This window comes from Scaptodrosophila lebanonensis, unplaced genomic scaffold (genome assembly GCF_003285725.1).
Source record: "Scaptodrosophila lebanonensis strain 11010-0011.00,11010-0021.00 unplaced genomic scaffold, SlebRS2 tig00001412-arrow-pilon, whole genome shotgun sequence".
In the NCBI taxonomy this organism is placed as follows: Eukaryota; Metazoa; Arthropoda; class Insecta; order Diptera; family Drosophilidae; genus Scaptodrosophila; species Scaptodrosophila lebanonensis.
Genome location: NW_022060739.1, coordinates 9,061,098 through 9,088,997, shown reverse-complemented (window position 1 = coordinate 9,088,997; position 27,900 = coordinate 9,061,098). Strand labels below are relative to the sequence as shown.

The 27,900-nt window shown below is 35.5% G+C and overlaps 1 protein-coding gene across 1 annotated transcript in view; it reads right to left on the bottom strand.

The window, feature by feature from the left end:
* LOC115631917 overlaps positions 1–27,900 on the bottom strand; it is a 77,273-nt gene that overhangs the window by 37,538 nt on the left and 11,835 nt on the right. The window contains exon 2 of the mRNA XM_030528769.1: positions 13,996–14,046. The gene's annotated coding sequence lies outside the window, so the exon portion shown is untranslated. The remainder of the gene's footprint in view (positions 1–13,995; positions 14,047–27,900) is intronic.

Below are 27,900 nucleotides of genomic sequence, written 5' to 3'. Positions count from 1 at the left end.
CAGCTCACAATGTCATTAGAGTAAAGAGTCTTACAGACTCTGGCAAATTAGTTTCACTTGTGTCGCCCACATTGCCTTTAAATGGGCGCATCAAAAGCAGACGGACGAGACGAGAAGTGAGAAAGAAGCGTGTGACATGAAAACCCAAAAACCCTATAAAGCTCACTAGATTACGGGCATGTTGGAAATACTGAAGATGCTCGCGGAAGCAAAGAAAAATGTCACGCCAACGAACAACCCACGCGAAAAGCCGGCAACGCTTTCCACTGATTGCGACTCAGTATGTGAAATCATGGCGAGAAGACGTCTGAACACACAGCATGGATGCTGCAGCTGCAGCTGCATTTTGTGGCACATGCAAGCCCTAAGCTTGCCATTTCCAATGCGCAACAGAAGCTGCAGAAATTGAAGCCAAAGCCGAACCCGAAGCCGAATCCGAAGCTGCTACCCAGACACAAAGCGTTGATATTTTGTCATTGTGACTGCAGCTCTAGGTCCACATAATCAGGGAAGGGGAGTGGGGAGCGGGGGGCGGGGGCAACCCATGTTGGGTGCGGGTGCATTATAGAGCCTGCAAGTCATGGTTTGAATTATGAGCTACAGATGGTTCGCCTGCTGCAAATAACTCTAGACAGGGCACTGGCTATGCAACAAAAGCTATAAAAGTTGATTGATTTTCGCAAGGTTCAAAGGTGAATTTTTATAAAAAGAAGTGCATATGGACGAGTAGCATAGATAGTTCAGCTTAACCGACTTGGGCAGGCATTTTAATGAGAAGTGGGCAGAAAGTTGATTTTTTCATTCCTAAATTTCTACTTCTTCCAGAGAAGAATATAAATTTTTGAAGAGCTAAGAAAAATTACTTTGGGGAGTAAACTTTGCTTTAATGGAAAAGAATCTAATAGTGTTTGATTTGAAAAAAAAGTTTGTCTAATAATGGACTTACAGAAAATTAACGGTAAATCAAAATTAATTCTGTTAATATTTGTCATGAAAAGTAGAGAATATTTTTCCCGATGGAAAGCTAAGCTTTTATTGCATATATACCTATTTAGGACAATACTTGTCAGACACACTTATAGTATAATATGTCCGTGTACTTGTATGTTTTGTTTTCAAATTATTTACTAAAATATTAAAAGTTAATTAAAGTTAATGCTCCAATCCAAAGATTGTAAGTTATTTCTAGTTTTTAGCGTCAACTACTTTACATAATTAATTGATTTATTTTAATTGAAGTTGAATTTTCATTAATTTTTAACATTTTTATAAATTTACAAATTATTAAAAATGATTTTAATTGTGAAGTATACATGTTGTTGTCAAAAGAATAAAGTTGAACGTCATACATTTTTTTAAGCTTAAACAATATTTTACAAAAATCAAAATTTATATTTTAGCAACAAAAAGATTAAAAAAAGCATTTCGAAACATTACATTTCTCGTTCCAAACCATTTAAGTGCCTGATTACCGAATATTGAGAAATGAAACAAACTTGATTGAAATACTTAAACTTCTGACAAAGAAATCCCGAACACATGCTAAATAGTTAAAAAGTAGCAGAAAGTAAAGCAAAAAAGTTCAAAAGTAGTTGCAATTAATGGTGTTTCCAAAGCTATTAATTCAACTGTAATTAAATAGAAGGGTAATTTAAAGTTTGCCAGACTTCGCTTAAAACCATGTTCCATCTTATCTTTGATATCAAAGTCTGCCCATATCACGAATCGATGATGCAACCTAGCATTTTGGGCACAGCTTGTGAGCCGCTCCTCTTGCTGTTTGCTAACTTACTTGCATCCCACACCATCTCTAACCCATATCCCCAGCCCCCTTCCATCCAAACCCATGCCATCCCATATAGACGGCTTAACTTTTCACGTGAATGATGGCATCGTAAGTAGAAGTTATTGTCTTAGTATGCTGAGCTACCGGAGCTACTGGAGCTGCCACTGCCACTGCCGCTGCTGCTGCCTATTAGTGTTGCTGCCACTGATGTTGCTGCCGCCGCCGCTGCTGTTGTTGATGTTGCCGCCGCTGCTGTTGCGGGAGTTTATTATGCAATGCCAAAAATTTAGTGCCATTTGTTGTCAACACTCTCTCACACACAAACAACAACAACAACGACGAGTGCAACAAACGTTGCAAAGTTTTCTTGCCGGCAACAACAACGCCAGAAATTGCCGAGGAAGGGGCCAGCGTGCGCATTTGTTCAGTCATTGTAATGAGACTGTCGTTACTGCTGCTGCTGCTGCTACTACTGCTACTGCCGTGGCACGTCGAATGTTGCAATATGTAAAAAATTAGCATAGCAAAAGTTGCTGTGAAAATTTTGTGTCTTCACGAGAATTTTTACTTGCACTGCCGCTCTGCCTTAACAACTTTATTTTTGTCATGAAGTTTACAGCCAACAAATTGTACAACTTAGAGGCACAAAGTTTATGATGTTATTGCTGTTGTTGTACGGCAGCATCATGCAAATTATTGCCTCCACACACACACACACACATGAGGGAGAGTCTTGTTTTCTGATTTCTTTTGAACCGGTTTGTTGCAAATTTGGCGCTAATTGTTGTTTGTTTGTTGCTGTTGTTGTTGCTGTTGCTGTTGCTGTTCGGCAGCGTCAAAAAACGCATTAAAATCAAAATGGCGTGCGAACGACGTCGGAAATGGCCGCATACCAATGTTATTGATTGATTGATGAACTGCTGCATGCTGCAAACGACTGGCGGCGGCCTGCAATTAATGTCTCAAAATAACAATCGAATTTATGCTAATCATACGTATAAAACGCAAATTTGTAACTCGACGCGTCCCAAAACGAAGAAGAAAATCAAATGAAATAAAAGTGAAATTCCGCTTACTGAGTAAAAGTTTGTTTGACCGCCAGCAATGGCAACGACACCTACAAATACCAAAAAAAAATTGCCGGCAAAAACTGAGAAACAAGTGTGTTGAGCAGGGAGTTAAGTGTAGGGGGGAGGTGGGGGGAGGTTCCAAACCACACACAGAGCACAAATGCTGCGCTTGAACTTTTTTTTTTTTTTTTTGCTCTGCGCTTTTGGACACGCCAAATGCGTCCAACACTCCCATTATAACTCAAAAAAATGTGTATATATATGTACATATATATAAATATAGAAATAGTGGCGAACAAAAAAAAGAGTGAAAGTCCAAAATCCAATATGTTCGGCAACGAGAAGAGAAGCGTGGAAGACGAAGAGAAAGAAGAAGTTAAAATCACATAAAAATGCCAGCGACATCTGCAGACGACACCTTTGCCTACAGTATATATGTATATGTATCTTATATATGCATTATCTGTCAAATTATTTACACTTTTTGCCGTATCTTTTGATATATTGCGCGCTTCATGTTCGTGTAAATTTCCGCGCCGCCAATGTCGCTTTGCAAGACACTAAAGATTAGCATTCGACTGCAATTTGAATTTGAATTTAAATTTGCTATGAATTGTATTTATTTTCACATAATATTTATTGTATATAGCAGGCTTTAGCTTTGATTTTATATGCTTTTGCATATAAAATCAATTCATGTTTTTGAGCCTATACAATGGCAGTTATTTAATCATTTAACTTCAGATGGATAAATTATACATAATTTTGTCTCAGTCATTTAAATTAATTGTTGAAGAAGCATTTAAATTTGATTTATTTTCACTATTGATGCCCACAATTATATGAATGGCTATACACAGAGAAACTCTTGAATTATTAAGGAAATTATATTGAAGTAATATTTTAAATATACAATTCATTTCAAATGGTGTTTCTTTTTACTGCTTTGAATATACTTTACTAAGATTAAAATTGTTACTGATTTTGTCTTTTTATTCAAAAAAATCTTTTACATTTGTTTTTAGTTAAATAGTAAGTATTAGAAATGGAAGATGGAATACACACATAGGAAATTTTATTTAGAGCAATAAAATGGATGTCCCTAAAAATAAGTTACTTTCTTTATATTATAATTTTTGTAATAAAAATTATAGCTATGTTTCTTAAGTTTTATATTGTATTGTCAGTAGCTTGCAAGGGCATATAATTTATAAAAATTTTTTGTCTCATAAATCACTTTTGGCTAAACTAAAAGTTCATTAAAAACTTTCTCAATAAATTGATATATATTATATTTATATTTGTTAAATGCAACAATAAAGCAAAGAGTACATTAAAGTACATTAGCATTCAATTTGAATAATGAAATATTCAGTCTAGACTGACATCATTAATTTACATATCGAATAAATGTTAGTTGTGTTATTTTTTATAAAACCAATTATTTAAGCCACCCACGACAAACTGAAACTGTCCGTCTATCCACAGACAAAGTCTAAAAGACTTTAAAACTTTCTTTTGCTGACTTAACTTGAAGCCATATTTCATTTCATTGTAAGCCTTTGCCAAACAATAAAAAATTTACAAAATATATAAAATGTATAATCAATACAATAGCAAATTATTGGTGCTTTTTAGTTTTGTGGGCAAGACCTTCAAAATATTTCAATTGTGTTTTACAATGCAAAACACAAGAGTATATGCGTTTGTCAATTTTGGCAGCTGAATGCTACACACACACTCACACACACACACACACACAGCCTAACCGGCGTGAATTGCAAGTGTGGGTGTGAATTAATGTTTAACGGCAACATTTGTATATGCCAGAGAGCCACCGAGGGCTATGCCGCCAATCTAGCAAGTCAGTCAAGTCTAATTTTCAACACCCACAGGCGTGGTAATTAGCATGCCATTCATTCATTCATTCACTCACTCACTCACTCACTTACCCACTCAGCCATTGAAGCAGCAAACAATTGAAAATTGTCGGCCAAAGTTGCGCCTGGCTTTAATGTCTTGACTCGTCGTCGCACTTTATTTTATTGTTTACGGACTTGTGTGTTCAAGGGCTTGTTATTTGGAATTTTCAGCAAATCGTGCTAAGCTTGTTAAGTGCAAAATTTGTTGTGCAAAGGTCAGTTGAGGCATGGAATGAATTTTGTCTAAATTAGCGCACATTTGTTAGTTGAAAGTATATGATTTTGTTTATCAATCTGAGAGCGGCTTTCCAATTAGCACAAGTGCGTTAATTTTCACAGAGAACAAGTTCTGTGGCATGCCAAAATATTGACCGACGGCTTAAGGAATTTGAAACCCATTCAAAGCCGCCCGCCTGCCAGCCTGCCAGCCAGCCAGCCTACCTGATACCAAAAACCACAAAACCGGCTCAAAATCGCATGTTTCCTGCTGAGATTCGCACAACCTGTTTGTTTGCGAAGGCGCATAACTTCGATATTTAAAGGAGAGCTGCAAAGACTGAAAGACTGAAAAGAAACTTTAACATCATTTTTCTATACTAACAACATACATAAGTTTGCTCGCAAACTAATTAAAAACTCTTGTTGCACATTATCAGCAACGGACAAGAAAAATACGAAAAGTAGTACTAAAAAAACCCAATCACTTCGCCTACAATCTTTACTCGATATAGAATGTACAGAAATACGAAAAAACACATTTTGCGCGTGCCGTCATAACAAAAGAAAAGTTTCAATTTGCTTGCCATCAACAACAACAAATTCAACAATACAAAATGTCAGAACTTCAAGCCAGAACCGAACCTCAATTTTATTGATGTTGCCATGATATTGATGACAGAGCTGAAATATTTTCGGGGTCGACAGTTACGAATCAAAAAAAAAAAAAAAAACACAAACAAATCTAGATATACTTGTGTGTTCCTGTCGTGTCAAGTGCACATGAAAGCCAAATGCGTTCGAACAACAACAACAACAACAACAGCCACTGCCAGGAACTCAGCGTCAAAAATCACGTGACAAGGCAACAAAAAATGCTACCCGAAAAAAGAATGATTTCTCATCATATAAAAAATACCAATCTATGCAAATAAATGACAGTTTTGCACTCAGAAAAGAGAAAGAGTTCAATCAATGGAAGAACAGAGAATGGATAAAGACGGAATAAGGAAAAAGTATGGTAAAGTTTCAGTTTTGAAAAGGAAAACGAAAGCAGAGATCTAGAATGCAGGCTAGTGTACGAAATGCAGAATATAAATTAATACTCTAAATTACTGACAAAGAAGATAAGTATAAAAGGAATAGAAATAGAGTGAACAAAACGAATTGGGGAATAAAAGTGATAATCATTGCAAGGAACGGCTGAAAAGGAAAGAAACAAAATGCAGGAATACTTGTAACATTTTAAAATAATTATATACTCCTATAAAATAAGAAATACTGCAACTGAAAGAAGTGGAAAATAAAAAAGAATTCCAAAAACTCTAAAAAATCTGCCACGAAAAAGTCAAAAGCAGATGAAAAATGAAAATATATTAACAAATGAAGATATTACAAAAAATAAAAACTATTTTCAGTATCTGCGCATAGAAATTTGTTGTTTTATCGGAACTATAAACCCATGATTTCATTATTTTTGCAAATATAAAATAAATATTAGCCACAATTTACTCATGTTTGGCGTTCACAAAATATTATGTAATGCTCTATTTATATCTCCTCCAATATTTAAAATATTAGGCGACTAATATTGGCAGTAATATTTGTATATTTTATTACTTATTGTTGGTTTAAATTTTCGAAGCAAATATTGGCTGCCAATATTAGTCTCGCAATATTGTAAATATTCTAAAAGCAAATATTTGATGGCAACAATTTTGTGCCAAGACATGGCCAGCAACCACTCCTTCTATTCGTGTGTTGACTCATCTAGATATCTCAGCATCTTAAGCATATAGAGAAGTATATATAAATTGCTTAACGGTACATACATTGCAAATAATAAATACATAATTTTTAGGAATTTGTTTTAATTTATTACTTTCTTCATTTTATAATTTATTTTTTAATTCGTGTAGTTTGATTTTTTGCAATTAAGTTCTCCAGTTTTTGTTGCTTTACCTTATGTTCTTAATTAATTTTGTTAAGTACACAAATAAATTATGAAGTTCTCCACCTGATAAGTCATTAGATAATATTATAACTTTAATAGGCTTCTTTCTTTCCAATTACCTAATTACTTCTCTACTTGGGCTTACGAGCTTCCAAAGTAGATTATAAACTCCAAACTCTTTTATAACCTCGCGTTCCATATAATGTTAGCACAAATAAAATTGAATATTACATTCCAGATAGGGTTCAAGAATTTCCAATATAGATTACAAACTTTGTAATTTTTCTATAACTTCGCATACTATGTAAGCACTCAAACATTTCTCGCAGTGCCAATATATGTAGATATATCTATTAGGGGGGTTGCTGTTGACACCCAGAATCTCCACCCCTTCGTTTTTGCTGGTCGCATGCGCCAATATTGTGTGTATGTGTGTGTGTGATGGGTGGGGGGGGGGGGGGGGGGGTTGTAAAGATTTATGCACGGTTCATATTGACAACGTTTAAACAATACGCGTATCGTGCGCCCATTCTCCCTACTTTTTATGACATCAAGTGGTTGCCTAGACAACTGTCGGCTATTATTCATGTAATTTTTTAGGTTTTACGATTTCCGCATAATAAGAGCAACGAGAAGAAGAAGTACGTACGTGTTGAAGAGCGAAACAGAGCCACGCACCTTTCATTTTTATTTATGTCATAGCAATAATGGCAACACGGCGTATACTTGACGCACTCCAATTTAGAGCGTTATTTATGTTGATCTTAATGATAAGCAATGTGGAGTTTGTCTATAATTTGAGAAACGAGCAATGCAATTTCCTTGGAACCATGTACAACAAAAAGTCGTGCAGCAATGTTGGCTTTAATTAAAGTTACCAGACCGGCGGTGGCGGTAGTTGCCGCCTAGTTGACTTGGCCAACGCCTTAAATACAGACCCAAAAGCCCAAATGCATACTTTCCCATGTAGAAATTTTTCATGCAATTTGTATAAAGTAAAATGATTATTGCCAATAAATCTCAAAACTGGTTGCAAGGGGCCCGAACCTGAGCCGCAGCAGCCAGTTGTAGAAAGCCAACGCACAGTTAAAACCGCAGCTTTTGGTCAAACGCGTTGATTATCGGCCGGACAGCTAGCCAGCCGGCCAGTCGGCCAGCCAGCAAGCTGCCCAATGTGCTGCCAAAGATCTGGCACCAAGAAAACAGGTAAAAGTGATTTGTTTAAAGCCAAGAAAATAACATGAACAAAAAATCATATACGAGTACAGCAACAACATGTTCGGTTGCATGTTGCGTCTCTATGTTGTTTGCAGCTTCCGACAGCTTGTCATGCAAATGAGTGTTGTCAGTCCAATCCTTATCCATGTAACGATTCACAGCTGTTAAGAGTAAGCACAAGAGATACGCATTTATGTCTCCTAAATGCTGTATAGCTCAATGTTTTTAAGCGCTCAATATTATCATTCAGTAAAAGCAATTGGAATAACTTTCCCTATGCATTCAATAAATTCTAAGCAAATCGACTTGTACTTGTGTCTTTTTGGTTGTTGACCCAAATGTATGTTATAAACAGATTAAATATGTGTCTCATGTAATGGATCCCATTTTCAATTTAACGATTATAATAAAAATGTTTTTTCTCGCAGAAGAGAGTTGGTGTTTGAGCCGCACAGTTCTAAGTGCTTAAGTTGGCCAAATTTCGCATTAAATTTGGCCCGAAAATGAGGAAAAGTGCAATTGATCAATCGGATGAAGCTCCTCAAGCTTTAGTTTTAATAAAACTCCAAATCCTGACAGACCATGCTTTACATCCTTTCATTTGGCAGTGCACAGCAATATCACTTGGAAAATTCCACCCAAAAATGAGGTAAATTTTTGTCAATTTCTTCTACACATAGGTACCGAGTATTTCAAAGTCACGAGCATTTCCTGTCCCATGCATCTAAATGTGTTTATTTAGTTTAATTTTTGTCTTCAAATCAAAATAAATAAATTGTGAAAGTTGCAACGGGCCCAAAGGGAATAGGGGTACACACTCCAATTAGTTATAGTTGTTGTGTTATTGTTGCTCTTCTTGTGCATTTTTGAAATAGCTCTAATCACAGTGAGTTCAACTGTAATTTGACAAATTATGCTGCATTTATCGCGCCCCAAAATGCTCCCACGCTGGCAACACAAAGGCCGCCACTGATTGCTACGCCCAGCATAGAGTTTCTACAGCCCGAAAAGATAAACATAAAGCGAAAAATATAAACAAATTTGTTGTAATGAGCAAAACGCAAGTGCTGCTTAAGCATCAGTGTTGTGTTCGTAGTATTGGCTGGTGTCGTGTCGGCCGCCAAAGATAACGGCCAAGATTTCACTTTCACAAGCTGGTGGCCAAACAAATTGCGGCTAGCAGGCAGCCAGGCGGGCGAAAATGTCTAGTGTCTAGCAAATGGCCAAGTTAGCTCGGTGCGTCAAATCGGACAATCAGCCTACTTGCCTTTGTTGTTGTTGTTGTTGTGTTAAAGCTTCAATTCTGAGCTCGCTTTCATTTTCATTGAGCAAAAAAAGTGAAACAAAATCTGGTTGGCGGACTGTCTTCTGTTGGCGGTGTCTGTTGCAATGCAGTCAGAGTCAGTCGGACAAGTTGTTTAACCCAATTTCAAAGCCGGCTTAGTCGCTCTGCCCCTATAGTGGGCCTCTGTTTTTTTTTTTTAACCAGCTACGCAACTGTTGCAAAAAAAAGAATGAAATATAAGTATAATGTTGTTGCCAATGTACACTAATTTTTTGTATTTTTTATATCTCGCTGTAGGTTTGTGAATTGACGCGACCAAAATGCAAATGTGTTCAACCAAAGCTGTTGCACCTGTGGCAAATATTTGCGGTCTGTCTGCAGACACGCGTCGCGTAATTCAATTGGAGTGCCACAAAAAATATTCATTACACTTACAAAAAAATCGATGATTATGCACTGCAAATTACAAGACCGCCAATATTTCTAAATAATTTCCGGGAACCTCGCAATTATGTTTTTTTTTTTTCACAGATTATGCATATTTCTTCTAATTACAGTTTCTTACAATATTTTCGTAACTTTTTTAATTAAGCAAGCGTGTGTTTGAAATGTGTTTAAATAGGAGATTAACAATATTGCTGGTCCTATTTCTCACTGATATTTGTATTATTTTATTTGATACATATATACTTGCTATAAGTGCAACCCTATCTAAATCATCTCACAGAAGAACTAAAGCTAAAAATTATGAAATGAGTCAAATACATTAGAAGACCAATAAAAAGCAAGTTAATTACAGCACGAACACTCCATCCATCTCAATTAACTAACTTAACCTTACCTAACAAATGATGAGCGACTTATATCAACAATGGATAACACATATTTCATTATCTTCCATTCCTAACATGCATTGAAATAAAAGAAACAATACAAGGGTATTTCAACATTACTATATCACAAACAATCGGGCATACAATCGGGTTTCGAAATCTATCAGAGGCCTAAGGTCGACTAACGGCCTATTAACCAAATGTCACTAAATAAAGTTTTTAATATATATATATAAAAAATATAAACATTTTGCATTATTTTTTTGGGAGTGTATTTTTGACTTTTTCTAAACAAATAAAGCCGCTTAAATATTAAATAATATTTGCACTAAATAAAATATGAAAACAATGTTTGCATAGAGCCGATCAAATAATAAATCGGCACGCACATTTGTTAGCCAATAAAATAAAATAACTGGCAAACAAATTGGATTTGTAGATAAATTAAATGCCGGCATTAAAAGCGCTAAGCATGCTAAAAAATAAGTATTTACTGGAGTATAGTACGAAGGATGGCGCACCCCTGCAGGCATGTGGTATTTGATATTAAAATAATGCCACTATCGATGTACATACACATACATATATACATATATATTTATGTATATATGCGTGTACATCGCCCGCGGCCAGACGAGAGCTCCCAAACCTTTGTTTAAACGAATTCATAAATCATTGTGCGGGTCTGAAATGAAACCTTTAATTAATCTTTGCGAAAATAAAACAGGCAAATGAGCCAAGCTTTTAATTAATAATGGAAGCGCACAACAACAACAACAACAGCAAAAGAGAACAAGAAGAAGAATAGTAGCAGTTATAAAAACAAAAACAAAAAAATAACAACTGTATAAGTGAATTAAATTTAAATGCTTGGCAATGAAAAATGATTTCCTCGCAATGCAGTTCGCTCGCGCATGATGTCATTAAAAAAATATATACATATATTAATTTTTATACAAGCTTAGTAATTAAGTTAAGCTTTAGAAACACATTCAATACTTATTTTGCCGAATGCAACTTCAACGAAGTTGTCGTCATCATTAAAATAAACAGCACACCATCAGCATTATGATTATCATCATCATTATTTTTGTGCCCATATCATTTAGATATCTGTCAGTTTTGTTCCCACCATATAGAATGTATAGAAATCGTTTGTGCTTTGTCGTCATGTCGGGGTCACATGAGAGCGCACCTCGTTCGCCTCTCAAAGTCAGTTTCCACAGAATCGCGTACCTTCCATTGAGCGGCGACGCCCGCGATTCTCTGACAAACAGAAAGACAGTCCGAACGGCAGACGGACAGACGGACGGACGGACAGACAGACAAACAGCCCGTCAGTCATTTTATTCAACGTGTTGCTAAAAGCTTCATTTACGGTTATTTGCAAATTATTATTGTATGTGTTCGTATAGTATATGGATGTTTATCTTGTTTATTGTGCGACGCACAAGTACTGGGAATTATTCAGGTACTTTATGGTTGTTGTTGTTGTTGTTGCAGTTATTGTTGTTGAGTAACAACTAAATGCAGTCTCATGCCTGACTCAATTTAGCAAAAGTTGCGGAGCTCGTAAAGTATCGCCCATCTTTACATATAAAGCTGAAACATATGGCGAGGTACATATACTTTATATCCATATTTCGTACTTATTTGGTTAATATGGCAAACATTGCTCAATATTTCTGGCACTTATCGCTTAAGCGCAATGACAATGAATGCATAAACAGAATGACATTAACGTGAGAGCTGTATTAATACATATATGTTTAAGAATTGTATATTCATAAAATTGTTGGGTATACCTTAAGTGTTGTGAACATATGATAAATACTGCGCAGCTGTTGAGTTTTTTAAAGCAAATTCAACTCCAATTTTAGACGGGGTCATAAAGTGTGAAAATATCAACTTTTCAGCAAATTCTCCCTGCGTTGTAATAAACGGTTAAATATTATACCAAAATATAATGAGGCAGAAACCAAAGTTTGTTAGTTGTAGCTTCTACAGTTTTTAATATACTAGGGTTCATACAGTCGAACAGACAGACGGAAGAACGGACGACTTACTACATATAAGTGTGAGAAGTATGCTTTTTATTGCCGACTGCAGTCAATCATAAGGCTAAGTTCAATGTTCATGAGATGTTGCAATGTTAATCAGCTTTATTTTTACGATAGTCAAAAGAGAAAAAAAAACAAAAGTGCCTCTTATTAATAAAATTTCCAATTGGTGATAACGATAAGTACTTAATTCGATTACGATATCAATAGAACCATAAAATTGAAGCCACTCTAGCATTGCAGTTGCTAAAAAGCTTCTTTACAGATTATTCTTCTCATAAAAACTTACGTAAATGCCGCTAATGCCTTAGTATATAGCCTTGTGATGTTTATTTAACAGTTATCTGATTATAAATGGACATAGTTCTATTTTAAAAAGAAATGGTAAATGAAAAATTTGGAACAATGTCCGTCCATTGTTATAAATATACCTTGCAGATAATTATTATCATTATTTTCAATAGGAAATTGGTGCTTCAAGTACAAAATTGCGATTCTATGATAACTGAGAAAATATTTCATAACGTTAAACTGTAATAAAATAAAAAAAAGTAAATGCATGCAATGGGAATATTGCATTTTAGTCTTACAAAGCAGCTTGTTCCCAATTTCCATTAATACAATTGACTTAAAAACAGCATACTTTTAGTTTTCCAGGTGTTTTAAACTCTTTTGTAAAAAGATTCTCTATCAAAAAAATTAAACAAACTTCGAGCACAGTTTTTTTTTAACAATTTCGCCAAGTTTCATTGCAACTGGAAGCGGAAATGGGGCCGAATATTTTTACATCTGCATCATGCAAAGAAAATAGCAATACATACTCGTATTTATATACTTTTTAAAGAGCTTTTTCTTGCTCTAATCTAAGCAATTTTTATCAGTACACACATTATACAAATAAAATGACTAATCGATAAGAAAAGGCATTATTAAGGCATGCACAACGAATTTATGGCGCGCTTTAAAAACAAAAGAATTTCCCAGGGTACACAAAAATCAACAAAAAAATGAAAAACACACACACACTTGTACGTGTTCAAGACGAAATTTGTTAAGTTAAATGTTATAGAAAAAAATACAATACAATTCTCGTATGTATGTATATAAAACATAATATATTGCCTGATAAACAACTAATAAATCAAATGCTATGCAACGGTCGAAGCATGTACAACCTTTATAGAGAGATTACTTTTGAATAAGGCATTCAGAAATTCTGAGAATTTCAAATTGCATTTAAAAGGCACGTAACAGGTAAGAAACTTCAGAACTATATACCCACACATATAGTCTACACAAATACAATGCTCAGTAGTATCCTCATAAATTTTAGCAAAAGTTAAATTCCAATTAGTAGCTAGACAGAGACTGAAATGGCCAACTCTCTGGCAAAACAAAAACAAAGTGCACGTTTCAACTTTTTACGACTTTTTGGCAAGTCAACAGAGCTTCGCTAATTATTATTAGAGCCATAAACGGAATTTAAGTTTCTGTTTCTAGTTCAGAGCACATCATGTGACGCCACAACGATAATGAAACAGAGATTTGGCTTAAAACGGAATTAGTGGCAAGTGTCACGTCTTTTTGCCTAATTGTGACAATAAACCGGGGATGTGTGGAATATGGGTTAAGCTTCGAATTTTCAACTTACATATCCGCTATCGTTTTAATTATAATTCTCGTCAATTTGTCGTTGTCGCAGCTGCAAAGAAATAGAGAAGAAAAGTGCATAAATTAATAAAAAAGTTTCTAAAAATACATAAAAGAAATCCACAACTGTCAGAACTTGGAAATTTATCTTAAAGAGAAACTGCGCATTGTGCACACAAGTCTGGAGATGGATGTGGCTTGGTCTGGCCTGACCAGACCAGACCCAACGGAAGCACAAATATAAACAATAATGCGCGGCAAACTCAACTGCTGATATGGAGAATTAGTTTTTATAGTAAGTAAGTGTTTTCATTGTAAAATCAAACGACGTTGCCGCTGTCGACTTACCCGCCAGTCACAATCTGTCACGGAAGTCAAGTTCAAGGTGAGATCACACACTATACCTACAAACTAAAATAAAAACCCATTTAAAACTAATTTTTCTTTCTAGACGAGCGCTTCCACACACATACACAGACGCACGTACAACCATCTTAGTAAATGACTAACGACCCTGCAGTGCGAATGGTGTCGGTGTAGCCCAAAGGGGGAACTACTGTTTGGAAATACTATTGCAGCTACGATGATCGGATATGTTGTTCTGCTCTGGGAGGAGATGTGAATGGGGCGATTTGGATTCATATACCCATAACACGACTCAAACTTTCACATTATTATATATAATCAAGCTATTATTATTTATCTATTTCGTATTGTATTAAATTTCCTCTGGAAGGATATACGAATAAGAATGTCAGGCGATTCGGATTATATATTATATATTATAATATGAACATTTGAGTCTTCTTATGGGTATATCATAAGAAGACTCAAATCCATTATTTCGTATTATATTAAATTTCAACATTTAGAATAACTTAGCAAAGTAATTTTCTATCAGCCAGTTCCATCAGAGAACTGCCACTTCTTAAAGTATTAAAACCAAGTTTGAAGTCAATCAGATGACAAATGCGCATTTTTCATGCAAAAGTCGAAGCCCATTTTCCTCATTTGTAGTGGATACTCAAAGCTACTTTAAAGTCTTCCCCAATGCGATAATTCTTATTTTAAAATTAAAATCATATCACTTTTCGTTCTTTAGAGTATCTTTTTATTTCACTAGATAGTCCTAATTGCGACACCATGGAAGTTAAAGTTAGGACACTGATCCACTGAACTACGGGGGAACAACTCTAAGCCGACTAGTCGTCAGTTTTTTTTTTCCGTTTGTCAGTTTACCAGTTTACTTTGAAGTTACTTTTCCTGAAGTGCACTTGCACAGTGGGCGCAAAATTCTCATTAATTTTTCAATTAAATGCAAATTTAAATTTCGAGCACTGAAAAAAATTGAATTGTATGCGCCTGAATGCGCGTCTGGCCTCGCAAATATGGCAACGGCAGACAAGCCGACCATTATGTGCGGCGACCTACCACAGTCACAGGCGATTCTCAATTCTCCCCCCACGAGCCACGTTGGTCGTCTGGCTGCCTCGATGACTGGCTTGCTGGCTGGTTGGCTGGTTGGCTGGTTGGAAGAGTATTAAATTTCCAACTCATTAAAATTTTGCCAAGTGGCAGGCATTTTATGCGAGCGGGTCGCAAAAACACATTCGCTGCGTTTGCATTTATGCAAAGAATTTCAGCTCCGTCTCCATTCATAAAATAAAAAGGCAGAAAATCTGCGTGGCTCTGCTTTTTGTGTTGTTATTATTTTCATTACTTCTCGGCAAGACATACGAGTACGTACATAACTAAGTAAGTGTATGACATGGAGGCGACAGAGAGAGCTTTCCTTCCACAACGGCTCGCCACTTGGCATTCTTTTCATTTCAATGGCAAACCTTTGACTTATCTTAATGAACGATGATTCACTGGACGCTGCAAATTGTAATCAATTGATTTGTGCCGGCCGGAAGGTCAGGTTTCCCAGACCGGAAATCGTCGACCTGGTCACGCATGTTCACACTCATTCATTCATTCAATCGCTCACTTTATCTAATCTGCCACCTACTACCAGCAGTAGCGAGCAAGCGATTACGTCAGTTCACGTTGTCTACAATATATTTTTTTATACATACATAGGTAGTATAGTATATGGTGGCAGCTCAATATAATTGGAAAGTAATAAAATTAGCAGTTTGCGTCAGTTTCCCGATTTTATTTGCTTTTTTTGCGCGCGCTGTTCCACCCACATGTCAAATCGTACAAAACAAAAATCTAAAATGAAGCGAACGATAAATTGCAAAAAATTGCCTTTTTTTGGTTGCATCGAAGGTGACATACACTATAGAAATGTAGAGCTTTGAGTTATGTAAGGAAACGACTGATTATCTCACAAAAGAGCTTTGCCTAAGCTCTTCATAATTTAATACTTAGATTATTAGACTAAAATTTGATATTTTGCAGTTTAATTTGTGAGCAGCTAGATTGATGTTTTTGTTTCTAAAAAAGAATGTTTTATAAAATTTAATTAACTCTCCGTTCCACCTATTTTCTTACCCAAATTGTTCTTAGACTCATTGATGTCGACTGCCTCGCCCATTAAGCCAGTAACATTCTTTACGCTACATTTAAAACATTTTAAGCTAAATATTCAATTTCCACTTAACTTCTATAGAACAACTTCACCGAGAAAATAAATAATTGAAAAGTTTAAATTACATAAATTCCGAGATATATAGTATTTTCTTTGTTAATGAAGTTATCTTTCTTCTATAGAAGAAATAAATTTTAAAGTTCGGAAGAATCTTGAAGGCATTATCAATAATACTTAAACGTTATGACTATTTTGACTGTTCTTAGATCAACAGATCACAGAAAGGACTGAGTTGGAAGGAACATTCTATAGAAATAGTCAGTGCAGAAAATTAAAAAATTAATATATTATACTGTTGTAACAATATCATACAGATTACTACTTAGTTGACTAGAAACCATTTACTCAGTGTTTTCTTTTTTATAATTTAGTTGATGAGCCACCACTTAATTATTAAGGGCTTCTCAATGTGGGGTTGCAAAAATATGTAAGTGTCTTGAGTAGGTTTATATTGATGTGAACTATTTCTTTTCTTAAAAAGTTTGCTTTTTCGTTTGTCAGACTGCTGTTAAAATTAAGATCGGTATTAACTGGAAAAATGGAATTTTTCTAGCAGGCTTAATATGTAAAATCTTTTTTACATCTAAAAACATCAATAAACTCTTAATTATCCTCCAGAGACTCATGGATCAATCAAATTAGACAGTCAACATTTCAATTAAACGAAAATGTATGAATTTCAGAACCGAATCAAGAACTGATGGTAGTTTCCTTTATCGTTGCTAAAAAGTTATGCGGACTTTAAAAAACGAACCTAAAGAACTCTTTCCTTAATTACTTTACAGCCCATTTGTTCTCTCTCTCTCTCTCTCTCTGCTTCGAGAGAGTATCAGCTTTATAGTTTTGACTGCAATCCACTCCAAACGCAATTGAGATCAAGTTTTGTGCGCTGTCTGTTCAACTTGCTGGCAAAGTTCAAAGGGCGTCAGTTGGAGAGACAGCCTCGTGTTCGCGTCACAATTAGAAGTGCTTACAACAACAACAACAACGACGACAACAACGACGTTGCGACGTCAGCAGAGGTGGGCAAAAGGTCAAGCAATTGGCGGACGAGTGAAACAAAACAGAAAAACAAAAAAAAAAAAAACAAATAATAATGCCAGACAATAAAAGCAAAATTAGGAGCGTGTAGCAAATTTAAACGTTTTCCCGCAATTTTCCCTGCTGCCTAGCTTTGCTTTTGTGTTTAGCTTTCGGCAACTTTGGCGACTTGGTGGGACTTGGCGCGCCCTTTTTTCTTCAGCTATTGCTGTTGGTAGAGCATCAAAAGAATGAGTGTTTAGCTACGAGCTAAAAGCTCCATTTATCGTAGGAATAGGAGCGATGTTTGGGGCGTTTACTGTGGCCGAAAAGGAAGCAGCAATTAATTTTTTAATGGCTTAGACACAACGGCTGAGTTGTGGCAGTATTAGTGAACTTTTTTATGGCAATGGCTTATTAAATGAGCTGTATGGGGGACAAGGGGAGCTCTATTAATGGCATTGAGTAGAGCTGACAGGCATGGCTAATTAAGAAAAGTGCAAAATAATGCGAAGGTGCAAGCAACAAGACTCATAAATTATAGCAAAATATACATACATATACTATAATAAGAAAGAAATAAGTTCATTTTGATGTTTTTATGACAAACAGTTATTAAACTTTTTACACACACACACACACTCACAACTTAATTGAGTAACATTTTTTATGCCTAATCTAATTTTTTTACGAGCGTCCACATTTAACGAGCATTCCTTTGGACCTGCCACAAGAGCAAAGCCAACAACTCATTTGGCCTATCGCAATTTTTTAGGAGCCTTATTTATTTAACTAAAAACCTTGCAGGCAGCAGCAATTTGTTTTGATTGAATGAAATATCAGAAACGTGACCCGAGTGCACTCCGAGTCGGGAGGCCAGCGTAAAAGTTCGTAACAAATGTAGCCACAAATATTTTTGTGTTAGCCAGCAAGGAGGGGGGGAATCAACTTAACTAGCGGTCGGCGTCCGACTTTAATATGCAAATTGCATTTAAGGCAAATGGAGCGAAAATGTGGCCGAAGCACGTGCGAATGATTGAGTGCGTCGAGATACACCAGCTCTCTTATCTCTATTTGACTCAAAATTTACTGACTAACTAGCTGATGAGCTGACAGACTGACTGACTGACGTACACTGCCTGATAATGTGCCTTGATTAGAAGTAGTGGCTGCCGATTAGCTACTATATGAGCTCTTCCGTGTCGGTTTGTGAAATGCCACAAACAATTGCCACTTGAGCTTCTGTCAATCGTGTTCAAGTGGCCAGTTAATCCCAACGCTTCCGGTCTGCCTTCAAACACTGTCCTGCTGCAGGAAACCATATGCATATGCATTACTTTTTATCCCTGGCACTGGCACAGTCCTGTGCGGTTGTCGCAAATGTGTCGTAAAACGAGGGCTGACAATAAGAAAGAGTTATAGAGCCAGCTGAATATTAATATGTGGGCTGAAATTAGGCAACAATGTGGCATACGATTTTAAAATAACATCTGCTTTGTTTGCTTAGCCAAAGATGTGGTGACCCCGACCCAAATAACGAACAGTACTTAAACGCATTACAATTGATCGACGACACTGTTTAAAACAAAGAACTATGCATGCAAAAGCAAATGATTAATCATCCAAATGGACATTCTTCAATTTTAAACTACAGCTAGGCCTATTTATATCCAGACCCAGCTGAGTAATAAGTGCCTATTTTAGCTTATCCAAGAACACAGAATGACGACAGCTATTAAAGAGAAAATAATAATTTTCAGACTGATTCCAGCTGACGTTGTAAATTCTCAACTTTTTCAGGAAACAGAGAAACAATTGTGGTGTTCATAAAAGACTTCCTAAATGTAGAAATTTGTAATATAAAAGCCGATCAAAATTCATGTTTTTCCCACAATTTAAGTAGAAAATTGAATTTGTCTTCTAAATGTTGAATAATTATTCTTATATATTATGAATAAATTTTATTATAAGGTTATTAAGAATTAGGTCCGCCTTTATTCTGAACTTTTTCTAAACAGCAAAGTATATGTTTCAATGCTCTTCAACTATGAAGAAGTATGTGTGTTCAGTTCGTCATCCTACGATCTTTTTAAAGTTGAGACAGTTCTTAATCAACAAAGTAACGTTTAAGTTATATTGCAATTAAATTAAATGTGTGCTCAGTTCGTCATCTCTCGCTTTTCTGATAATTTAGACAATTTTAATCAGAATAATATTACTTGTTATGAGTTTTAATTAAATTGCATTTAATATATCTTCAGTTCGTTAACTCTATATCTTCTTAGAAGCTTAACCCATCCATCTGCACAGCTTTTGCATTTGCAGCCCTCGCTTCACCGCCACTCACATGGCCATGGTCTAAGCGTTACAAGCACTTGGTCATGCCATTGGCAACGCCATAATTCTGATGCTGGCTCGATATTTTTGTTTTTTTTTTTTCACAATACCCCCAGCACATCTTTATCTTCATCGCTGTTGTCTTGTTGTTTTTTCTTGTGCTCGGCCATTCTGGAAGGCATCAGCTGCGCACACAAAATCCGCCAAAGCCACACAACACATGACTAACAACAACACAACAATTGGCAGCGCGAACACGCCGGGCCACTTGGTCGCGACCACAGAAGTGACTTAACTCGTTTTAAGCGTCTCTCATACAAGTATGCTGCGCAGAGCACTTCATATATATATATTTTTTTTTTTCAGCTGCCTGTCCACCCGCTTGCCTGCATCTATCTCATTTCAAACTCCAGTACGAGCACACTCCACTCCACAACGATGACACTTGACTGAATATTTATGGCCACAAATGGAGCGAAAATAAAATCGCCAAGTCACAGGCGAAGACAAAAACAAAAAAAAAACATAATAAACTATATATAGTATATACATACAAGTATAGCTACAACGCGCAACTGGACACACATGGAGCCCCATGGAGCCACATGGAGCCGCATGGAACAGCAACATTTGGATGGTTGACTTGACTTGGCTTTGTTTTTTGCACCGACATCGAGAGACATGCCCTTTTTCGGGCGTGGTATTTGTTGTAACTGTGCTTATGGCATAGAAAACATTACCGTTAGCATAGCCCGTTGCCGGCCAGCTTGTTGAACAAAAGGCAAATCACAGGCCACTGCACGCGTCAAAATGGTTCAATACACAGTCAGGCTGCTGCAAAGCAAACTCCCATAGGACCACCAAATAGTTTGTTCGCCGTAAAACAAAAGTCAAATGCCCGTTTATATGAAATATAGAGTGTAGAGAAAATACATATATAGATAAAAATTAAATAAATTAGAAAGAAAAATGTTCTTGATACTTGTTGTATCTACTCGTAGTTGTAAAATAAAATATATTCTTAATTATTCAAACTTATTGAGTTCTTCTCATGCTGACAGTTGCCAACTTAAAGCTGATTATAATCATAATATTAATAATATAATAATTATAATACAAATAATTATTATACAGCCTGCTATTTTTGTATCTTTTAATTGGCTTGAGCAAACTACGAGTTTGGGAATTAAGAAATGCATACAGAAATCAAGAATGAACTTCATTTGCAGCTGAAAAAGCAGAGGGATATTATATCTGAAGAGAGTTTGTAGTTTATATAAGTCGATGATGCAATTTCTAAAGACAAATATATTAGCGTAATGTCGCTTTCAAATTTCAAATCAAACATTTAAGTTTAATAACATATTTCAAAGTTACACGAAAGTTGACTCTTCTCGCTTAGGTTTTATTATAAAATAAATTTTTTTGATTTTTTGATGGGTGTCTTTTAAGGTACAAGTGATGGGATAGCTTCTCTTAAGGCAAGTTATACCCTAAACGTAAAACTAAAAACTTTCAATAAATAACAATTTTACTTGTATAAATATTTTACTATATGTATATAAGTATAACATTTTAAATCAAGCTTTCGACAAATTTGGGAAATTTCACAACCAATTTTGGTCAACAACCCTAATAAACCTGCGATACACAAATTAACAAAAAAATAAAAACTCCCTCAAACAGATTAAATAAATGAAGATGACTAAAAAGAAAGTTAATTACATTTGTTTTAAGAATAGTATAGAAATTAAAGTAGAGATTATCGTGGCTACATTGCCGTTCTTTGTACTATATTTTCACTGTAAACGCCTCTGCACTCAATTTTTAATTCAGGCTGTGCGCGCGCGTCTGATGTTCGCAGTTGTCTCGAGTTCGTGATCTTTATCTGCACTTGGCTTATGTGCATGAACATATATTTTATCTCTGCTATACATACTTACCATAGTATATGTGTGTATGTTTATATTAGTCGCAAATATTTACGTTTTTATTTATGTAGCTTTTGTTTTTATCAGTTTGTTTATACAATGATTATGTTTTGGCTGCGTCTGAGCGCGCGACACTGTCTGGGTCTGAAACTAAAGATATACATACTTGTAAAGCAAAAACATTGCTTTCTAGATGAGTGTGTTTTCCCGATTTCCAGCAGCGCTTTAAGCCTATCAGCTTCAGCTGTGAGTGTGCGCGCAAATATACTATATACATACATATATACAATATATGCGCATGTAATGAAGCATAAGCAATTATGATAATGTCGTTACTCGCTTCTCTGTACTTGTATTTTGTGTATGCGAGTGAGTTGCCTGATAAGCAGAAGCTGAGCAGCAGCCTCAGCAGCGTCAACAAAAAATATATAAGTATATATGTATATATATGTTGGCCCAAGGGCTAGAGGCCAGGCATGTGCATATAAAATCATGTTCTAAGTACTATGTGTTTGTGTTTCCACTGACTCACAAACTCATGTTAATATTTTTTTGTTATTCTTTTTTTCATGAATGTCACGTAAAACACGCGCGTTTGTTGTTGCAAAACAACATTTTTCTTGATTTTTTCAGGCATTTCCCAGCGCGGCAAAGCGATTCATTCGATCAGGTAGGCAACACAATTTTTAGTCAAAGTTTTAACAACTTCAGCAAAAAGTTGCGCTTCAACTCCCAAGTTTGTTCGCACGCCCGCCCACTGGCAATTTATGCAAATGGGAGAAGAAAAAAAAACAAATCTCTGCAGCTAACTCTATCGATGGCTGGATGGCTGGCCACACTTGAATTAAGCCATGCTCGAGGGGCAATTCACAAACCGCACATGTGAATGTGAATTGCCTGCCTACAAGCAGGCTTGTAAATTAAAATTGACAATCTTGGGGCGAGAGAAAAGTACCCGAGTGCCGGCTCAGCACCCACAACTACAAAAACTTGTTCACCAATTCACCAGTAGTTGACACTAGGAGACCCGGAGGTTAAACAACTGGTAACTGGTGATTGTTGTTGCTGGACATTCGAGTGTGCAAGTATTTATCTAAAGTTCAACAACTCTCGCAGCCATACAAACACTCACACACACTTATGTAAATTTCTGTGTGTGGTTGAGTGTGCTTCAATCAATTCTAGACTTAAATGTGGGGGTATTCTGGGTAAATTCTGGTATTCTGTTGTGGGTATTCTTTTCAACTGTGTTCTTATACCCTTTATAAGAATGGTACACCACAACAGAAGGCATAACACAACAGGAGGATAACTGAATCAAAGAAACATGTCCGTTTTTTGTTTGAAGGTATGAACGCAGCGTTCATTGAAACCATAAGGACTTTTTAAATGAAACTTGGCATATAAGTTGGTCTCATCTATTTGCAGATTAAGTTTATCACAAACTATAGACAGCTGTTTGTTTCATGGCTGTTCGAAGATATATTTAAAACCTTTATTTAATTCAATCAAAATTTATATTTGAAATATTATTTAAAATTAACTTATAAAAAGATGTTTAAGCTGGTATCCTGATATCAAAATTTTCTGATAACGTGTGTATATAAAATTTGTTTTTTTTTTTTATAAAAAGTAATTTTTTTTTTACTCCTAGCCCAGAAAACAGTAAGCGGGCAGTGTATTTCATAGTCGATTGCGGCAAACTGCAACTTTTCAACTTATTTTCTGGCTTTTTTTTATTACAAACCACAATTGAATTTTTATAAATACTTCACTTCATAGCTTGATATCTGCCATCTACATATGAATATATTACATATGTACTTATCACATGCATGCATGTATGTATGTGTGTATTTATGTTGATATACCATTTGTTGTCGTTCCGAGCGTTTCTTCAGTGAATGAGAACGTGAGTGTGCGCCTTTGTGATTATGCATTTTGATGCGATTAGTCATAAGATATGTAAGTATTGTAACTCATTGTTGGTTGCCATTGAGAATGAGCCGCTCTTCAACTTGTCTATTCTACTTGTGGTGCTTTCTCTGAAAGCCGCTCGCTAGACAAAAGGCGAGTCAATAAAAGACACAACTGTCGCCTTCAATGCATGATTGATATCGAACATGGCATCGAATAACAAAATGTGATTGGACAGATAATTTGAGCATTGAGCTGCACCAGTGAGTAATTTTGTAATCATGTTCAATCAAAAATGTTGTCAAAGGTGATCTTAGATGACAGGAATACAAACAGAGCCATAAAGTAGTTAGGTATGCTACAAAATAATAATATCTTTTAATCGCAGAAGGCAATCAAGAAAAATGTATTAAATCTTAGCACATTGGTAGCACAAAGTTTTTATAATTAGAAGAAGAAAAGGAAGAGAATTCACCAAAAACCTTTTAATAATAGATAAAAGTATAGCACAATGGTTGAAAGGTGAAACATTAATTCTGCAGTTAAATAAGTAGTTAATAAGTTAGAACCAAAGATTTAGAATCGAAGATTCAAATTAAAAAATTGTCCCTTTTTTCTCAATTATACATTTAAAATATACTTCATTTCTGTCATCGATTTTAATAATATGATGAAGTCTCTATCTAATGACATGTGTATTTTTTCTTTAATCTGCATCTGAGAATTTCTGAATTTCTGCCATATTGCTTAATGAAATTTAAAAATAACTAATTAATTCACTTAAACAGAAGTTTTTTTCAAAAGCGATTATAATTTGTCACCAACCAGTTTTTACATTTATTATAATGAACAATTGTTCAAATATAAATGTATTTCCTGCTGTTTTGCTTCTCCTTCCACAAATCTTTCTTATTGTTCTCATATCTAACAAAATGAATGGTGAATCATCGAGTTAACTCATTCAACGCATGGATCGATTTAATAAAAAAAAACGCCGATCAAGTAATAACAAATAACAGACCTATTAACCCATTAACAAAAACACAAGTGCATTTAAAAGCTATTAAGCATTTCTTATTTAAGAAACCACTTGTGCAAATATTGCCAAAAATATATATATTGAGACCCAAAATAGGCGTCATTTTCGTGGGTATACATTTTAATTGCTTTCAAGTAAGTGCAATTAACAAATTAAATGACACACGGCCAAGTTATTTGCAAGTGTGTTGAAAACATGAGTTTTTTTTAATGAGCAGTTGTAGAGGTAACAAGAAGATTGTTAAAGTTGATCGAACCCGACAAAAAAATAAAAAAACTGGCAAGAAGTAGAGTTTGAAGAGCCTACTACTGGAGTAAAATGGGTTCGCTAATAACAATTATTACGCTGCCCATATTTGGATGATATTTGTAATAAAAGCAGACGTTTACATATAAGTTCTGTACGTAGGTAAAGTTTAGTGTTAATTTGTAAGCTTTTAAATTTTGCATATTATTGACAGCAAGTGTTTAATTCTAAAGCGTGGGCAGGGGTGCCAAAAGCTCAACAAGAAAACAAAAAGGTTCAAGGCTCAGTCGTTTCTTAAATCCAGACGTTCATTCAGCCAGATGGAAATACATGCCTAGATCGATATATTCCACCATCTTGATATGACGATGGACATGTTTCCGTCTGCCTATTACATAGTTTGCACAAACCTTCTCGAAAATCTAGTACCCCTCGGGTACAGGGTATACAAATTAAAATAAAGGTGAAGCACTTGGTGTTGGATTGCATCTAGAATTATAAAGCGCTTTGGCTGACATTAAGTGGCAACATAAGCTGCCTGCATTCTTGGCATTAAGTGCTGAGCACAGCAGCATTTGAACTTGACCTTTTCTAGGCGTGGCTCCAAGCTCAACCCAAGAAGAAGAAGAAGAAGAAGAAGCAGAAGCAGCACCAGCTTGGAATGCACTTTGTGTGTGGGGTTGGTTGGGGGTCAGACTAGCATTGCTCGTGTCATATCAAGTGTGTTGGCCCCCAAATGGACTGCCGTTAAGTAGCCACCATAAGCGGCTTACCCAACGCATGAATTGTTTATTGTAGTGTTGAGTTGTTGTTTTTGCTGTTGTTGTTGGTGTTATTATTGCTACTTGGCTCGTAACAGACGCTGAATTGGTTTCTTTGCCACCATACCATACAGTCTCGTGCCTCCGTCTGACCTAATTTGTTCGGCACGTTTTTTTTTCTTTTTGGCCTGTTGAGCTGGCAACATATGACAATCGGCCTGTTCTTTGCCTCGTAATTGGATTAATAATGGCAGAAACAATGCACCAGACAGTGGCACCAGCGCTGGCACATGTGTGAAATGTTGCCATGGAATTGGTTGTGTAAGGGGGATTATGTAAGCCTATCGCTTTATACTAGACTTACAGAAATAGCTGACTATTTAAGACATATATGGTAGGCACATACATTAACTGAATATCTGTCTATCAGCTATGGAAATGTTGAATACAGAAACATATGTAGATATTGCCAAAAAGTTAACTGCAAGACATAAAATAGACAAACTTTAGTGGAAGAGCTCTATTTGGTTGTGTGCTACGACTTTATCAAATGTGCACTTTCACTTCTGAATTGAGGAACTCTGAATACATTGTAATTAGAATAATTCCTAATTAACTATAACTTTTGTGATGGAATTTTTCAATTTAACATTTGAACATTTTAATGTCATTTAAATAAAGAGAAAGGGAGAGGAATAAACCAACATTCAATTAGAATGTTTGATGAAACAATTTCAACAAAGTTTTGGATCAACGATCTTTGCTCGCAGCTGTTTTTCCAGTTGACTTAATCTTTGTGATAATCAACCTGATTGGTATTAAAACAGTCTCTGGGTGATCGTTTTAGATTTATTAGTGATCTCATACAAGCGATGTCTAATCACATTGGGGTCGCAGATTTTAATAAATGATAATGAATAATGAATTTTTGATTAATTAGCTGCGGTAGCTGGGCGCATTGTTTAAGTGAATAATTTCTGTAGCTTTCCATGGCATTTCTCGAAATCAGTTAAATGAACAAAATTATAAATAGTGGGTTTTGCACAAATATACCTTATAGCTTGGAATATAACTGGCATATTTATTTATTGATAATGTGGGACCGGGGAAACTCTTCAATAAAAAATTGTAAACAATTTGTATACAAATTTTTGTTCTTTAATTTCCTATAAAGAACCCATTCATAATTTTAAACATAAAGCAGGCAGAAGCACAGTCATACTTTAAGGAAGTGATTTATTATTTTCCGGAATATATACAAGTACTGATAACAGACAACTCGCTAATTAGGTCAATGTCGGAACGATTGTTTAGTTTCAATTCAAATAAAACCAAATAAATTGTTAAATAGAAAAGATAAAGCAAATATTTTAACTAGTCACAATTGCTATAAATATTAATGACAGCAATAATAAATTCCACAGCCATGCATATTTGGTTATTTATCCAATCAGTATTGATAACTTATGGCCATAATAATTAAATAGCTTCAGCTGCCACTACTGAATTAATTTGTTATCAACTAGATGTACTTTACAGCTAAAACCTTGGAATTATTCGATATGTGCTGTCACCCTAGTCGCTTAGCCTTTAACCACCGCTAGCTGTGACCCATTTCTTTACTTATTTACTTATTCTTTTCTTTCAATTACCTAATGAAGTTTTGTCAATTTCTGACCCAGAAACAAAAAGTGGAAGCAGCAAATACACTTATTACACATATCGCTTTATCAGCACAAAAGCCACAAGCGCTTCGTGAACAGTTAAACAGTTAACAGAACTATCATCAATGATGCCGTAGCAGTTCGTGTTCGTAGTTCTGTTTGCCTAAGATACGCTATCAAAGCTTTTTGTGGCCCCAATATGAGCAATTCCAGAACGATAACGCATAAAGCCAAAGAAACTGTGACAAACACCGAACCAAGCCGGCGAACTCGCAAAGAAAGCCAAAGAATTCTTCTTTATTACAAAACTGTCGGCAAATAATATTGAATTTTTGTTTCGACAATAAAAAAAAAAAACCAAACACATCAAGTTAGTTGCTTTAAAAACTTTCGTG